Source organism: Pteropus medius, unplaced genomic scaffold, assembly GCF_902729225.1.
Source record: "Pteropus medius unplaced genomic scaffold, Ma_sr-lr_union100, whole genome shotgun sequence".
NCBI classification, from domain to species: domain Eukaryota; kingdom Metazoa; phylum Chordata; class Mammalia; order Chiroptera; family Pteropodidae; genus Pteropus; species Pteropus medius.
The window spans coordinates 13,515,907-13,534,902 of record NW_024345601.1 but is presented as its reverse complement, the minus strand read 5'-3'; positions in this window follow the sequence as shown (position 1 = coordinate 13,534,902).

Below are 18,996 nucleotides of genomic sequence, written 5' to 3'. Positions count from 1 at the left end.
TCTGTGTTAGAGGAAAAGAGCTCTGGTGGATGTTTCATTAGAAATTTAATGCTCTAGCCTGGAGGTCATACATGCTCCTTCGTCTTACAATTCATTGGCCAGGACTAATCATGTGGTTTCATCCAGCTCAAGGGGACCAGGAAGTGCCAGCATGTCCTGGGCTCAGGAGGCAGAGAGCTGGGCATACTTGATTAGCAGCAGTAATGGTTACTGCATTGGGTGCAGGCAGATCTGCCACAGATCGGTAAAGCCTTCTGTACCCCAGTCTCCTTGCCTTTGAATGAGAAGTAGCAGTGTTATAACTATCGCCACTTTTCTGGCTTAGCTTTGACATCACTGGGACCATAACATTAGGAAGAGTAAGAGAAGCTGAGAATGACAAAACCCATTAAGGCCAAAACTAGGTTGCTAGGTCTCTTGGTAAGGCTAGTATCCAAGAAAAGAAGCCATTGTCAGAATATAGGCAGGCAGAGTGAGGCCTGAATTTGGCTTCAGTCCATTACGATGGAGAGTGGAATAGAGAAAATGTTGCTAACTGAAGTTTATATTTTTATATTCTCTTACAAAATCATAGTCAACATATCCAATGGTTTTACTTTATATTAAAAAAATGCAGGCGAAGGGTCTTTTAAAAAGGTAGATATTAAATAGTTATTGCTATTCACAGAGATTATATTAATATTTTCAGTTGTGGAAATATATTTTGAATTTAGATATTTTAGAACCATCCATATTTGTATGCAATTGAGAAATGCTAAAATGTTGCTATGGAATTTGCCCATAGGTTTTTTTCTTCATAAGTAATACATTTCATGTCCCAGGACACCTCTTGTCGATAAAAACCATAGTACATCACTTAACTTAACCAAATATGTCACAGCTGAATTGATTGTTAAGGCACTAGTGATTAATAGTCCTGCTGTGTCAAATCTGTTTTCCTTTGTGTTCAGTTAATCCTATAATGCTAATTCAAGTGACTTTTGGCAATTGTCAAATATATTTGATCTGGATAGATCATTCCTTTCATCTTGTTAAACAAGTCCTTTCATGCCTTAATTTCACATTCTTCCTGATAATTGCCTTAAAATCAGATTCTCTGGATATTCCTTAGTATACATTCTAACATATACTCTTAAATATAGATTATACTATATTGATTTGAACACATTAGTCTGTTGCTTTGCTAGTTCTTCCATCATATTTATAAGAGCTTTGAACTTTTCTCCAATAAGATGCTGAAATTATGAACTCAATCCCTATGCCTTTGGGAGCTAAAACATTCCTTGATACACAATGGAAGCTCAAGTTATGTTGTTAAATGTATTTCTAGTTGCAAAGCATCAGATAATCTGGCAAATTTTTAACAGAAAAGTAATTTACTGGAAGGATATTGGTTGACTCATAGGAATGAGAGAAAAGCTGGAGAAAAAGGATTGGAAAAGGGCAGGAGTTGAGGCAGATCAGGGGGTCCCTGTAGCAGAAACAAGTCAGTTGTCGTTAGCAGGGCCTCACTGCTGAAATGAATGAGATTCAAACATTATTTTTTCCATCTATTAAGGTTCAAAGCTCTGGGAGAGTTCATCTGATTATCCAAGCTCAGGTCGACTGCTCACACTTTGGGGAAAGAGAGGCATCTTGGTTTACAGCTCCACCAGGATTGATACAGTGAGGGAAAAGTGAGGCCCCCAAAAGAAATTTGGAGTCTTGTTACTTTTGAAAGAAGGGAAAGGGACAAAAACAATAAATACCTAATACCAAAAAATCCAATAAATTACAGGAAGTGAAGGGTTTGAGGATAAATGATTTAATATGACTGTCTACAGTCGAAGTAGCAGGTCTACTGGCCTTCCTTCAGCCGTGTAGACTGCACTGGGGGATATTTGTGGGCTCTGGCCCAGGCCAGATTTGATTTTCCAATTAGTGAAGTTTTCTTTGATCTGGGACTTGGACTTTGCTGCTACGCTTCTGATAAATTTATATTAGTGACGGTAAGATCAGGAAAGTTAAAAATTTCTCTGTTATAAATGAACACTTTTCATTAATATTTAGAGGGTAAACTCATTTTTTTTATGAGCAGATGGAAACAAACGATAACTTGCCTTTTATTGTGCAAAATTAATAGCAATTTATCAACATTTATGCAAACTCGAGGCAGGTTCTGAGGGTTAGAATTTGTTGATTAACATTGTTTTCTTTTGTTAATTGACTTATAGACAACAGATCTATTCAAATAACTGTTTTGTAAGGATAGGGCTAAGCCAAGGTCTCCATTGTTTCTTGGAAACCACAGCTGCATTGGCTCTGAGATTAATGAGTAGAGAGAACTATTTCCAGCAGAGGCCCTGGTGGGTGATTTGGGGGAGGTCAGTCCTTGTTCTGACAGAAAATTTTAGATACAAGGCTGATTGTCATAAGCTGTTGGATCAGCGTTTGGGCTGCTGCTCTCACACACATGGCACAGTAGCATTATTATATTTCATATGATTTTTAGCTTGTGTCAATAATGCTTACTCTACACTCTTATCTACTGAGATATATATGTGTGTGTGTGTATGTGTGTGTGTGTGTATGTACATATGTGTGTGTATTTAATTAACAAAAATGGATTTCCCTTTTTTAGGAAAGATACTTTGCAGTTTCATGGCCTGTGACCAGTGCTCAGAAGGGTCCCATGCTTCCTTTAATTCTCTGTTGTTGCCATCTTGCAATTCTTAGTGAATTTTGAATAAGAGGCCCCACATTCTCATTTTTTTCTGGGCCCCACACATTCTGTAGTCAATCCTGTCAGAAAAAGATCAGCAAAGAAAGCTGTACTCTTTCTCCACATTGCATTTTTGAGTTTGAACTTTTCTGCCAAAGTCCTGATTTTGAGTTTTCTCATGTTCAGAGAAGAGGCTTCAGAGGATTCCCCTTTTCTTGCCATCATTAAGGTAGGTCTCTTGAGTTTCTCCAGGTTCCTAGAATCCTTGGCCTATGTGTGGAAATATCCCTTCCTCTTTATTTCAACTAAGATAAGATTTCATTGTTGTGGTTTTTGTTTTGGGGGCTTGTTGTTTAGGGAACAAGGAAGTTACAGGAAAAAAGAACAATTAAAATAAAAGAAGGTGTAAGAAAACAAAATGGCAACAAACTGTCTATCCAAACATTGAAGCAGTCATCTAAGCAGATTGATATTAAAACCCAGCTGCAGATTCTCTGGGCTGGTATACTGTTTATGGAGTGTCCAAGCCCTGTTTTCTTTCTTCATAAGGTTCTTAGGCAAAGCTTCTCGGAATGTCACCTGTAGGTGTAATGGTATCAGGAGCAGTGTGGTTAAGCCCTCAGGGTCTCATGGCAAACACATCCACCATTACATCCAGGTCCTTCTACCAAGACCAAGTAAAGTAACCTGCCTATGTCTATTTTCTTATCTGGAAAATGGGCTCTTATGAAACCATGTGAGATAATGCGAGTAGCGTGTAAAACACTGTGCCTCGTACATGGTAAGCTCCTAATGAATGTAGCTTTTTTGTTAATTTCATTATGCTTTCCTTCCATTTATCTTTTTATCTAAGGAATCAGATCTTTCCCTCCTTAGCCTTGGACACTTGGACTCTGTTCCCTGGGCAATCTCTGCACCTCTAGGAGATGGGAAAGCAGCTGCTTTCACTGTCATTTCTTTGCTCTTCTCCTGGCTTTCTTTGACCTCAGTGCTTCAGCCTTGCTTTCAAGAATCTTGTGGAGTTTGGTGTAAAGTCCTCTGGTGTCCTGTCAGAGTTGCATACTCAAATGTGAGAACTGAGGAGAGTTTAAGGAGAGTACAAAAAGTGCAAGCAGCTTTAAGAGGTGCCAGCAAGATGCAGTGAGGTAATGCTGGGCTTTCACAGTGGGGAACTGACGCTATTTGATTTTGGTAGTGATGCTGGATATTGTGCTTATTCTAAAGTTGCTAAAACCCCTCTACTTCTTGGCTTTAATCTCCTCCAGGAAGCTTCTCCATTCATCTATTTCTTCATCCATCCATCCATCCATCCATTTAACATTACACACACACATACACACACACACGCACAAAATCAGGAAGCTATTGTGTGCTTGACACTGTGCTATATGCTAGGGTTATACCTATCTATAAATAAAATGGGAAAATCTGTCCCAACCAGAATCTTTGGGAGAAGTTGTACCTAAGTTAAACCCTGATATGGATCATCTGATCTCTTTTATGACCCATGGAAATTTTCAGATCCTACTGCAGCAACCCCCTTTAATTTATGTTTATACAAGCAGTTTGGGGAAGCTCCTCCTTTCTGCAGGAACCCTCCCCATTCGTCCCCCTCTCTCTTGTGAGTTGAGTCAACCCAGAAATTGGTGAAGATGCTTCCTGGAATAGGTGTGTTGGATGGGAAGGAGATGCGCGTCTGGCACAGAGCAGGAGGAACTTCTTCTGCAGCATTACTAGATGGAACTTAACATTGTTTCTCTAGAGCTGCAGTTCTCAAATGTTTCGATTTTAGGAACTCTTTAAACTTTTAAAAATTATTAAACACACTGATGAGTTTCTATTTATGTAGGCTATAGGAAATTTACTGTATTAGAAACTAAAACACAAAATTAACAAACATATTTATTAATTCATTAAAAATAATAATAAGCCCATTACATGACATAAAAACCATTTTTAAATGAAAATAACTGTATTTTCTAAAACAAATAAATGTAGTGAGAGGCATAGCATTTTTTTTTTTTACTTTTGTGGAAATCTTGACTATCTGGCTTTTTAGAAGGTACCTGTATTCTCTTATTTGTTTCTGCATTCAGTCTGTTGTAGTATGTTGATTTGATTTAATTATATGCAGAAAATCTGACCTCACAAAGATATGTAGTTAAAAAAGAAATATTTTAATATCCTTTTTAGATAATTGTGGATATTCTCTGATGTTGCACTAAAATTCAATCAATAGTAATTTCTCAGAGATTAGTTTCATTGTGGTATCTGAAACCATATCAGCCTATAAATTTTGAGAAGCTGTCAAGCTCATGGTAATGGATTCAAGTTAATCATCAGCAACAAATATAGTTATTTTCCTTGAAACATTGGACTCACTTGATTCAATTTTGAGAAAATATCTGCTGTATACCCAAGTCTGCATAACCACAGTTTGTTCTTTTAAAAAACAATGTTATTCCATGAAAAAAGTGACTAATTCACTAGCAATTTGAACGATCACGCATTTTTATCTCTTCTGAAAACAATTGTACTTTAATATGCAGCAGAAATGCTTAGTGCATACTTCCTATTTTGTTATACAGAATATTAAAAAAATATGCCCTCAGAGTTGTGACTTAATAAAATGAATGTCTTACTGCTTCATCATGAATGTTCTTAAGTGAAAATGGCAATTTTGTTTTACCCTGTGTGAGCAGTAGTGAATGATATGAAAGGTACCAGAACAGTGCCCTTGCGTTGGTTTGAGCTAACATATCAACGGCTTTATCCACCACTGCTTTAGAACAATCAGCACAAATGTCAACACAACAAAAAAGTAAATGATGTCTCCGTGTGATTGTAAAAATAGTTTGACCTTGAGGACCCCTTGAAAGTGTCTCAGTGGTTTCCTAGTATCTCTGGACTATATTTTGAGAAGAACTGTTCTAGGAAAACAATTTCATCAGTGTTAACAGGGTGATAAGATTTTTATTGGACCTAGAAAACTAACCACTCTGAGTAACAAATCTTCATGGTTAAAAATACACTCTGAATTCTCAACACCCGACTCTTTAAGAAACTTTGAGAACTCACTTCATTTATAAGTTGGGGATGGCTATATGTCAATACTTTGCATGGTGCACCTGTCTTCTAATTTACATGTTATTTAGTTTCTTGAAAGAAAGCAGATAATTAAAAAACACTTAAAACGAAATTAATTTTTCTCCTAAGAATTAAAGGAAAATAAAGAGACACATTTCAGTGAGTTAGACAAAAATCAAGTCATGTCCTTTTGCTATGATGTACTAATTTTCTCAGTAAACATTTCTAGTCAAAATAAATATGGTAAAAAATATTTATTTACTACATAAACAATAACCAAATCACTGAAAATGTTCACTTAAGCCTCTCAGGACATTAACTTACAGGCATTGTTAATTCTATTCTCCATTTTCTTCATTGTAGGAATTCTTGGAAACCAAGTTTATATCATCTTTAGCAATGGCCCGGATTTAGCATATTCTTCAATTTTGGCTGTTATCTCATTGTGCTCTCCCATTTCTCATATTTATGAACATCTTCTGGGTATATGTTACCTTTCATTTAAAAGTTAGAGATTGTATATGTGATGATAATGCCCATGCAAGTAGAGTTTATAGTGTAATTGGCAGCTGAACTAATACATGTGGGCCAACTAATGAGTCTATGTTCTCAGATGATGCTTATCCGGGTGCAAAGCAGAGGTAACCAAAAACACAGAGACTTTTATTGTATACTTTAGTTTAGTTTTATTTTAGTTGGAGGTAAGGAAACATTTGATCTAAGTTTCATAAAAATACATCTCATAAGTTTGTATATTCTTTATAGAACTTGGAAAAAATTAGTACTGAATATATATTTAATATACTTCAGACACTGACATATTTTTATGCTATATTTTTATAGAGCTATTTTTTTGTAATTTTATCCATATAAATGAAACATCCCTTTCTCAGTAATTGATAATTTCAAAATTCACAATCTATTCCATAATAATCCAGTATGATATTTTTAGGACTGAGTGTATTTGTAATATATGCATAGATATAAAATGTGTATTTTGCAAGAATACATACAGAGACTCGCTTATTAACAAGTTAGAGCAGCGGCCCATGTAGAGGTTGGGGAGAAGAATGAGAGGGAATAAGTACATAAAACAAGTAAGAAGCTTTGTATCGACTCCTGATAATATACCATAAACCAAGGAGTATGGCCAGCTCAACCCTCTCATCTGAAATCAAAACAAATTTAACATGTTAAATAATTAGGTATGATATTTATACAGAATTTTAGCCATCTATGACTAGTTTCATATTGTTCTGACTTGCTTTTAGGAGAGTGAAGCATTCAGAAACTACTGTAAATCCTATTGCCTCTCCCTTTTTTTCCCATCTGCATTGTTTTAAAAAGTTTTATTGCATAAAGTTTTCAAATATTTGCAGAAAAGGTGTAATGAAGCCTTATAAGCTTATTACCATTGAGATTCAATAATAGTCAGTATTTTGACAAAATGTGAATATTTTAATATATGTATATTTATGTGTAGTAAAATGATTACCATCAATAAACTAATTAACATGTCCATCACTTCCCATAGGTATCATTTTGTGTGTGTGTGTGTGTGTGTGTGTGTGTGTGGTGAGAATACTTAAGATTTAACTATAGTCACCATGCTTTACATTATGTCTCTAGAAATTATTCATTCTACAACTGAAAATTTGTATCCTTTAATCAGTATCTTTCCATTTCTCCCACCCTCCCAGCCTCTGGTAACCACCATTCTACTCTCTGTTGCTATGAATTCAACTTTTTTTTTTTTTGATGCCACATGTAAGTGAGATAATGTGATATTTGTCTTTCTGTGTCTGGCATTATTTCACTTAGGATAATGTCTTTCAGTTTTATCCATGTTGTCACAAATGGCAGTACTTTCTTTTTTTTAAAGGCTGAATAGTATTCCATTGTCTGTCTGTCTATCTATCTATCTATCTATCTATCTATCTATCTATCTATCTATCTATCTCTCTATCTATATCTATATCTATATCTATACCTATCTATATCATCTATCTATATTATCTATTTCCATATCCATATCCATATCTATATCTATATCAATATTTATATCTATCTATATCTATATCTGTATCATCTATATCATCTATATCTATCTCTATATCTACATCTATATCTATATCTATCTATATCTATATCATCTATCTATATCTATCACCTATATCTATATTTATCATCTATATCTATCTATATCTATATCTATATCTATATCTATATCTACATCTATATCTATATCTATATCTATCATCTATCTATATCTATCTTTATCCGTTCATCTATTGACAGGCACTTAGGTCATTAACACAACTTGGCTGCTGTGAATAATGTTGCAGTGAACATGGGAGTGCAGATATCTTTTCGAGATAGTGATTTTATTTCCTTTGGATATATGCCCTGAAGTGAGATTGTGGGATCATTTGGTAATTCTATTTTTAATATTTTGAGAAACTTTCACTATATTCCATAATGACTGTACCAATTTACATTTTCACCAACAGTGCACGAGAATTCCCTTTTCTCCACATTTGTTATCTTTTGACTTTTTGATAATAACCTTTCTAACAGGTATGAGGTGATATCTCATTGCAGTTTTTTCCCAATGATTAATGATATTGAGCACCTTTTCATATACCTATTGGATAATTGTATGTCTGCTTTGGAAAAACATCTATTCAGGTCCATTGCCCATTTTTAATTGGGTTATTAATTTCATTATATAAAGTTATATAAGTTCCTTATTTTTTGATATTAACCCCATAATAGATACATGGTTTGCAAATATTTTCTCCCATTCCATAGTTTGCCTTTTCTTTTTGTTATTTTTATTTATTTATCTTTTTGTGCAAAACTTTTCAGTTTGATATAGTCCCACTTGTTTAATTTTGTTTTTGTTGCCTTTGTTTTTGGTGTCATTTCTAAAAAGTCATTGCTAAATCCAACGTTAAAAGCTTTCCCCCATGAAACTAAAACTAGTTTCAGGTTTTATGTTTAAGTCTTTAATCTATTTTGAGTTATTTTATATGTGTGGTGTAAGAGAAAGAAATGTCCAATTTTATTCTTGGCATGTGGATATTCAGTTTTCCCAACATCGTTTATTGAAGAGACTATCCTTTTCCCATTGTATATTCTTGACATCTTCATTGAAAATTAGTTTACCTTGTATGTGTGGATTTATTTCTGGGCTCTCTATTCTGTTCCACTGAAATATGTATCTACTTTTATGTCCATACTACACTGTTTTGATTACTGTAGCTTTGTAATATAGTTTGAAATCTGGAAGTATGATGTCTCTAACTTTGTTCTTGCTCCAGATTCCTTTAGCTATTCAGAGTTTTTTGTAATTCCATACAAATTTGGGGTTATTTCTTATGTTTTTATAAAAAATGCCATTAGAACATTTATAGGGATTGCATTGACTCTAGACAGCTTTGAATAGAATGGTCATTTTAGCAATATTAACTTTTCTCATTCATCAACATGAACATGGAATATCTTTCCATCTATTGCTCTTCTACCATGTGCATGGTAGTGGGGGTTGACACCCCCACTTGACATGCATGCACACAGCGGCAGATACTCAGCTAGCTGCAGGTAAAATGGCCCTGCTGGATCCTGAGATTGGGTTGCCACATAGGCAATGGCTAGGGCAGCTCAGGTGGAGGTGGGGAGTTGGGCGCGGGGAGGGACTCTGGCAGCTGGAGTCTGCAAATGCAACCTGTGGGGCTCTCAGGAGAGAAAGCTGTAGGAAGACCTTGGTGGTGGCTGTGTTGGCTGTTGTTTTCTTCAGTGAAGAAATCTGCTGGTCCTCCACATAGTGGGGTACTGGGAACACTGTAGTGCCCACTACCTCGGTGATACTGCCTGTTTTCCTTGTTCAGGGCTGTCTCCAGTTTCCTCAGCTTAGCTGGTTTCTGTGTGGGGTGAAGTCAAAATAGGTTCTTTGTGCAATGCCCTGAGGGGCTGGGAAAGCTGGTCGCACCCTGCTCTGATGAGGGGAACTCTCTTGGGCCATAAAATTCCCTCTTGGTGCTAAGCAGTACTGGCCTGGGGGACGGGATGGTGTAAGCAAAATGAAATGATTCTTCCCACACTTTCTGTGCTGTTATTCTCAGGTTTTTGTTACACTGTGTTGCTGAAGCTTCTTAAGTGGACCCCTGATCTGTCTCAGAGCTGTTTTCATTCATAGATAACTATCTAATCCTTCTTTGTGAGGACAGAAGCTGGGGTGTTCCTACTCTGCCATCTTGGTGATGTTACTCCTTATATCTTTAAATTAAATTAAAACCAGCTTGAATTCTGACAGATCAGATCAGTATATAAGAAAGTTTCCAGTTTGGGATGCAATCCTTCCCTTGATTTTCTTCTAGAACTCTGGGATGGGTTGAACTAACACTGTTCTGAGTGGCATGTCCATCTGCCTCCCACCTCCAAGTGGGTAAACACTAGTGTCTGAGCAGCTCCCGACTTCCTGCTGCCTACATATGTGTGGGTGAGGCCTCAACTGAGTCAATCTGCTGTGCTTGCATCTCAGTGAGGTGGTAGAGAAAAGATGATCTCAGTCCAGAGATGCCAGCTATGATCAGTGGTCCTCCTTCATTATATACTACAAGTACTATTATCATTCTCAGGGCAAAGGCATGGGCCTAGGGATTCTTACGATATCATCTATATGCTCTGTTCTGAAACCAACTCACTATATAGACCGTTTTTTTGAATCCAATCTAGACTTCCCTTTATCTAGAAGTAATTTTATTTCTAGAGCCTTATTGGCCTTCCTTGTCACTAAAGTTTGGTTAGAGAAGTTCTTCTTTAGGTTGCCTTAATTCTCTCTCTTGGATACCACAGTGGATGTGTCAGCTATTTCCTTCCAAATTCTGTGTACTCCAAACTGAAATTAATTACTCTTTCTATGAAGAACATCTTTGTGTAGCAGTGACATAGGTTGATAATAGCCTGATTGGGTCACACAATATTTTGTTTCATCCTAATCTCAGGATGCTGGCTCACTACTCTTCTTCCTTGGCTTTCAGGGTTCCTTTGCAGAACAAAGAAATTGAATTTCTTTACATTAAAATGGATATAAGAACACAAACAAATAAATAAAGTAACCCAGTGTATTTCCAGAACATATAACTTAATTAAAACTGCACTGAGAGGTAGATGTATTTCCTTTCAGTAGCTACACATATGAGTATGTGATGCCTAGGTAGTGAACTCTTGGAGATTGATTGGGGCTGTCTCCTGTTTCTTTTAAATTGCCCCAGGGCAGCTCATAGTTGAACCTTAATAAACCTTGGTGACTGACTGCAATAAACCTTGGTGACTGACTGCCTCTGGTGGGGAGCTTGTCACTTCTGAAAGCCAAAGTAACTCTGGTAACTCAGATACAATTTTGTTACTTACAACAAAGTCTCGCTACAGAGTTCTGAAAGACTCATGGCTTAATCTCTAGGAGAGGGGTTGCCAAGCAGCAAAGAAGCTGGGTATTGTGAAGGTTCAGACCTCTGCACACCTTTTCTCCATGAGCTCGCCTGCGTGGCTTCTGCCATCATCTCTCAAATCCACATCTCATGATCCCTTGCTGTTTCAGAAGCCAGATTGAAATCTTTACTTCTCTAGTAGACAGATCTGTCTTTGCTATATTTCCTTGAAATTAATATATATCATCTAAATATATTGTCAATTTCTGGTTTCTATTTTTCTAGACTTTGTGGAGTGACTAATGTATAATCCACGTTTTCTCAGGTTTCTCCAAACAAGTGTTACATTAGGATTATGAGAACAGAACAAACAGCATTTCTCTGTATCTGTCTTCACCAGAATCGTGGCTGATATACACCTCCTCAGATTTTCCATCTAGTTCAGGAAGTCCCCAGAGGGCATTATCTGTGTGTTTGGAGCAGTGCCTTTTGTGGCCTTTTTTCTTCTGCCATTTTCTCCTTTCTTGCTCTAGATGTTGGATTTGCAGGTTTCTGACTTGCAGAAGAGTCCCTGAGGACCTTTTTGTCTTTTGCAGAGCTGATGGTTTTTGCCATGAGGCCTGCTGTGCTCCCTCCTCTTGAGTATGCGTGCCATGTTTGGATGTTGGGATGCTTTCTGCAACCTGTTTCTTAACAGATAAGAACCTATCGAAACTATACACTTTAGTCTCAGATTTGTTCTGCATTCAAATTGTAGTTTAGGTCTGGAATGGTGTCACATTTACTGAAGTGCAATTTAATAGTCATACCACAATATGAAAGGAACTCTGTGTTTTACTTTTTGATATTGAAGAACATCAATCCCCCGCAGCACTTCTCGAGTGCACTCAGTTCTTTCCATCCTCTACTACCTAGAGCCTTGCATTCGCCACTCACCCCTATCACTAGATTCATCTGCCTTTCCCTTCTCTCATTCCTCTCCTTTCTTTACTATATTTTGTAGTTCACTATAAGATTTGGTACTTCCTTTTATTTCTTCTCCAGATCCAGCCAAGACCCTGTCCATTCTCAAATCATACAAAATAAGACAATCTTTTTTTTCTGAGGGCAAAGGATGGGGCAAGGGAGTTCATTTGGCAATTATGGGATTCTCTTCGTTGGGAGGAGAATGGTTGTTGCCATGAGAATATTTCTGCCTGTGGCACAGAGATTGCTTCAGTGGTAGAGCCACATGTACTAGAGGTTTGAGCAAGAGCTCTGGAGTCAAAACTTCACTGTAAAACCTACCTCCACCACGTATGCTCATCAAAACCCTGCGGAAGTTATTTAACACCTTTAAGTTTCAGTTTCTTCATCTGTAAAATGGAGTTTGGTGAGGTTAAATGAGATAATTGATTTAAGTTGTTCAATAAATATCAGCTGTTACAGTATTGGTTATTACCTCTTCTTTCAGACAATTCTCGTCTAGTTTTGGAGAGAAGGCGGCATTAATATGGAATCAGAGGGCAATTTGAGGAGGATAGACCTGCTGCACTTGAACTCTCCCCTTCCCTTTGACCATGGCTTGACTTCCGTGTGTCCTTTGCTTCTTCTTCCCCAATATGAGCTGCCTCCAAGATCCTTTGACAGAGACGTGCCTGGAAGCAGGCACTGCAGCTCCCTGACAGGGCTGGATCTATAGGGAATATACAGCTCCTTCCATCATTCTGTGACCTCTTGCTGCAGGTGGGAAAACAATGGGCGGGGAGTCCTGAGCCTGAGGTTCTTGGTCTGACTCACACTGATTAAGTGGGACAAATCACTTTTCTTTGGGTCTCAGTTTCCCAACCTATAAAATGAGTATATAGAGATGGACAACATTTATAAGGTCTATGTTTAAAACTATTATAATCCTTGTTGTTATGACAGCCACTGGACACTGATGCTGTTCCCTGGCTTACCTGTGGACTATTGTTGAAGTCCTATATTAGTCACTCTGCATACTCTCGCTCTTCCCTCTGAAGTTCCCCTAATCCGTAGCACATGATTGGAAAAATTGCTCTATGCATACATTTATGATCTATGAATCATGGACCCAGCCGTAATAACTGAAGACAACCCAGGAAGTTTTTATTAAGTGAGGAATAAAAAGTAACTCGGTGCAAAGCACTTTTTCTCATGTGCCAATGTTTCTCACCCTCTGTCAGCTCCACTGGGCAAATAATGTGCACTGACTCCTGCCTGCAGCCTACTGGCCTCACCGCCTTCACTTTGTCATGGCTACTGAAAGCCGGCCAGTAGCGGTTCCTCATTGTGCCTCCAGTTGTTACTGTGCCAGGAGTGAATAATATATAAATAGAATGTTCTTTCTCCTCTAAATGGTCACAAATGGCCTGCCACAGTATAATAATATATGTATGCCTTCCCATAATGGTCAGAAAAGGTGGTTTGAATTTTGCAATCAATACTTTGATAGCTTGTGGCATTTTACTCTATTAGAAGCTTTTTGTCCAGAGGACATCCTCATCCCCCTAAAATGAATTCTCTTCTTGTCCTTACCTACCCAAAGTCCATCCATAGCTTTCTCTGACAACTCCGGCCTACTTAGACTGCACCAAACTTCTATTACTCTTAATCTTATATGATTTTACATTGCAATTTATTCTCTCATTTTTGTAAGTCACTTTTCCTGTAAGCTAGACTGCAAATTCTCTGAGCAGGAATCCTATCTTCTACCTCCTTGTACTGGGTAGATGGTTGACAGTCAGTAAATACATTCTAGCTTATAGATAAATATTTGTATCTATAATTATGGATGGATGGATAGAAGACCAAGGTGGTGTATTATCAGTCTTTGCTGTATAACCAACAATATAAAAATCTCAGTAGCTTACAACAGTAAGCATTTATTTTTCTCTCATAAGTTTACAGGTAGCCTGTGATTTGGCTGATTTAGGCTGGCCCATGCTGGACACACACTCTGGCTGGGTTCAGGTGGTCTCTACATGTCTTCATTTCGGGGCTCTGTCTGAAGGGACAGAGGCTCTTTATCAACTACTATTCGTGGGGTGTGTTCTTCACCCATGAGTAGTCCATGGCTCAAAGCAAGTTACATGGCTCAGCCGATGTCAGGGAGGCAGAGAAATTTCTCTACCCGCTGTGGGAGGAGGCACTGCAGAGTCCTCTATTATGACATCAAGAACTAGAAACAAAAATTAAGTCACCACGTATGGCTAGATCATTGTCTTTGAACTGGAAAAGACCCTGGGAAATTATTCACTCTGGCCCTTTGCCTCCTGGCGAAGTGTGGTCCAAAGACAAGCAGCATTAGCATCTAGCTTGTTAGAAATGCAGAATCTCAGACCCAATCTCAGGCTTGCAGAATCAGAATCTTCATTTTAACAAAATCTTCAAATGATTCATATACACATTTAAATTTGAACTTGTCTAAAATAGCATGTTTTCATAATATGTTCCATGAAAGACTGATAGGTATTATATGGGGGAAAATACTTTCATAATTAAATAAATTTGAGGTATTTAAGGACTTTTCAAAGCTTTCAACAAACTAATAGAGATTGTAGATCCCTGATATGGGATCTACATAACAAATTACCACAAATTGTTATGGGAGCTGCCATAACAAATTACCACAAACTGGATGGCTTAAAACAACAGAAATGCATTCCCTCACAATTCAGGAGGTCAGAATTCTGAAACCAAAGGGTTGATAGGGCTGGTCCTTTCTGGGGGCTCTAAGGAAGAATCTGTTCCATGCTGCTCTCCTAGCTTTTGGGACTTGTTGGCGGTCTTTGGTGTTCCTTGGCTTATAGCCGCATCACTCTGATCTTTACTTCTGTCACTACATGGACTTCTTCCCTATATGTGTCTCTGTGTGTCCTCTCCTCTTCTTATAACAACACCAGTCATTGGATTGAGGGCCCACTCTGATCTAATATGACCTCATTTTTAACTTAAGTACTTATATCTGCTAAGACCCTATTTCCAAATAAGATCACATTCTGAAGATTCTGGTTGGACGTGAATTTTGGGGAGACCCTAATTAAGCAACTACAGAGGTGGAGGGAGGGATATGAAATGAAGCATTCCCTTAATGTAATGGGTCAGGGCACTTTTTTTTTTTTTCACAGAAGAACTCATGGCACAGTCTTAGATGAGAATCCAAACCATTCTAGATATATGGTTGTTGTCTTGCCTCTGATAGTTTTTTAAGCATGAAACTTTATAGTCTCATTTTGTAGCCCATTCCAAAGTGATCCCAAGTCTTACCTGTAATTATTTATCAGGGCTGGAAAATTTATAGCCTAAGGCTCAATATGCCACTCAAATTTTGTTTGGCTATCTCATAAGATTGCATTAAGAAGTAGCTCCATTTTCGGATGAAGATTTGATATGATTGTGTATTTGAGATGACTGATATTTAAAAGAAGCTAAAACAAAAAACTAGTTCCCATTTTTCCTTTGCGTTAAAATATAAATACTAGGATTTCACCATTAACTTACCCATGAGACTAATGATATCTCATATGAACCAAATAATGGGATTAGAGAAGGGCAAGTTAGACTATCCAGCCTCCATTTTTTTTGAAACAGAATGGATGACTAGTTTCCAAATTGGAGGACCTGTGTTCCAAAGCACAAAGATGTAGCATTTGGGAACCACTGAAATCTTCCTAATTTAGAAATTGTTTTAGGAATACAAAGTTTATTCTACTTACTAATCCTGAAATATATGTACATTTTTAAGAAAAAAATTTATTGGTATAGTTGTAGGTTCATGTGCAGTTATAAGAAATAATACGGAACACTTCCCTTTACTCTTTACTCAGTTCCCTTAATGTAACATTTTGCAAAAACTTTAGTACAATATCACAACTAAGGTATTGACTTTGATACAGGTTATCAATCTTATTCAGAATATCTCAGTGTTATTTGTACTCATTTCTGTGTGTGTGCACGCATACATGCATATGTGCGTATTTAGCTCTATAGAATTTTATCAGATGGGTAGATTCTTGTATCCACCATCCCAGCCAAAATACTGAATGGTCCTTTCACCATAGGAGCCCTCATATTGCTCTTTTTGTACATGCATTTTTAATTTAAATTCTCCCAGCAAAATTTCCTGAGTCATCTATGCTCAAGGAACCCTGGAAATTATTCTGCCTGGGAAGAACAGCTTTCCACATGAATTGGACAGCTGGGAGTGCCAGTCAGCAGTTGTGCAAGATTACAAAGTCAAAGTGGTCAGCAGAGGAGGCAAGCCCATGCCCTTGGCCTCCTTAGCATAAAGTACTGACTAACTGAGCTAACTGGCCAGAGATAAGGACTTCGTTTCAAATAACAAATTAACAGTTTCCCATAACTCCATTAATGCATGGCTGTGATCCCATGAAATTGCATCTCTGACAAACTGGCTGCACTAAAATTTACTCTACGTAAAATTATTGTGCTAATTACTTTCTCTTTATGCTTTTATAATCGGCTGACTGGCAATAACATTTGCAATGTAGCCATGCACTAATGAGAAAAGTCATCCAATCTCAAGCTGCAGGTCATTAGTAAATGGCTTCAGGGGTCGAAGGGTAATTTTCCCCTTTGGTGCAGTTTAAGAGACTAGTGGAGTAAATGTCTTTTTTTTTTTTTTCCTGGATATTGATAGAAAAGAGAATTTGTCAAGGCTTGGGGTCTATTATAGACACTATTCACCTTTTCCTCTTTAGAAACAGGCCTCAGAAATATCATCAAATTGGCAATTTCTCTTAGCTGTTCTCCATCCCATTCCATTCTTCCTCTTTGTCTCCCAGTGTGTGTGTATGCAAGTGCACACACAGACACATACACTTATAAGCCCAGTGCTAACTTGCTAGTTTTAGATCCCGCCTACTTTATACTAATGATCCTCAATGGGAATGGTATTATCTTATATAGCATTTCACAATTTTGTTGGGTAATATTTTTGGATTTCACAAGGAAAATAGACTAGACCCAGGGATGTAAGACATCCTGCAGTGCATGGAGCAGTGATACACATAAATAAATTGGTCCCCAACACACAAGTCTTTCAGATGCCCTACTGGTCATTCAGATGGATGACAAATCTGGTTACAATTATCTGAATTTGGAACCTAACTCCATTATGCTTGTGAACATGAAGTATTTTTGCATGGTTTAATAGACATTGACATTTCCAGAAATGTAAGTGCTGCGTAAATGGACAGAAGACTGCAGTTTGTCTCATTTTGGAATTTGAGTTATTCAATGTTTTGGGAAATTCGCATTACAATGGCAATGGTTTCCGAGGAGCTTAAGTTGTTAGCATATTTGTGTTGGTCAATATTTGGAGCTGTCACTCTCACAGTGATTCTGGGTATGGGTGCTGACAACTTCATTACATCTTCTAATCTACTTGTGCCTGATCAATGGCATTTTGAAAAACATATGATCTTACACAAAATTACTTTACATTTCTTTTTTTTCTAAAGATGTAGAACAGGTGTGTAGGTAGGTTATATCATTATTATGATTTTGTCTAAGCATAGTAAAATGGATTTTTACTAAATATTTAATGTTAATGGAAGTGCTGTGTTTTATAGAAGAACCACTGCTTTAGAAAAATGATGTAATTAATAATAATAATAGTAATAATGACCTCCTTTCACCAAGACTTTCTCACTTGGATTACTCTAACAGCTGCCAGACTGGTCCTTCAACTTCTAGTCTTATCCCCCTCCAACCCACCCCAACCAGCTTCAGAATACTCTTTCTGAAATGAAAATCAGATCATGTCAACTTCCTGCTTTCTGGTGCTTCATCATCTTCAGGTGTTCTCAACCTGGGCTGTTGACCAGGATAGAGTTGTACCGTAATACAACTGGGCTCCTTTGTAATCTTATGTATTGCATTGTACAAATATAAAAATATTTTTTCTGTAAAGGTGTCCGTTGATTTCATCAGACTTCCAAAGAGATCCATGGCACACTCACACAAAAAAATGAGCATCTAGATCAAGTTTAATCCTCTGTGTATATAAATTCCTTATGTGATCTGGCCCTGCCCACCTGCCCAACTTCACTTCTTAATCTCTTCCTCCTGATTCATACCTTTCCCCACCACACACCCTTGAATATTATTCATTGGTCCTGAGGAGACTATACTCTCCAGCCTTGTGAACATACAGCTATAGGCTTTGGAAAGCTCTTCTGATTGCATCACATGCTTCAAGTATCAGCTTGAGTGATGATCCTTGGAAAGGCTTTTCTCACCCCTCCCAGGACACCAGAATGCAGCACCCTTCCCCAGCTCTGCGCCTGGTGTAGACTGTGATCGGACTGTAACCACAGCATTTTATAATCACCATTTCCCAGCTAGTTTCCCCAATAGACGTTCAAATCCTTGAGGTCAGAGTTCATATATTCTGACCCTAGTATCCTCTGTGCCTAGGAAAGTGCCTTTACATAGTAGATGCATAATGAAAGGTGGTCGAATGACCATATACATACATTAATTTGGGGTAAGATATGTCATGGCTGCTTGGACCTAAGGTGAGGCTGATAAGGGAAGAGAGTCTGGGACTGAAGACTACAGACTATAGGAAAGCAGAAGAAATGCCTTAGCTGCCTGATAACTACAAAATCATTTACAAACCTTAGTGGTTTTCTCTCCCCTGATATTCTGATATTTTATTCCTTCACCTCTGTCCTCACTTCCTTGGCTGAAACTGTTCTCTCTTATACTAGGGGAAAGTAAGGGAGGAAGTACGGAAGCAATTTGGGG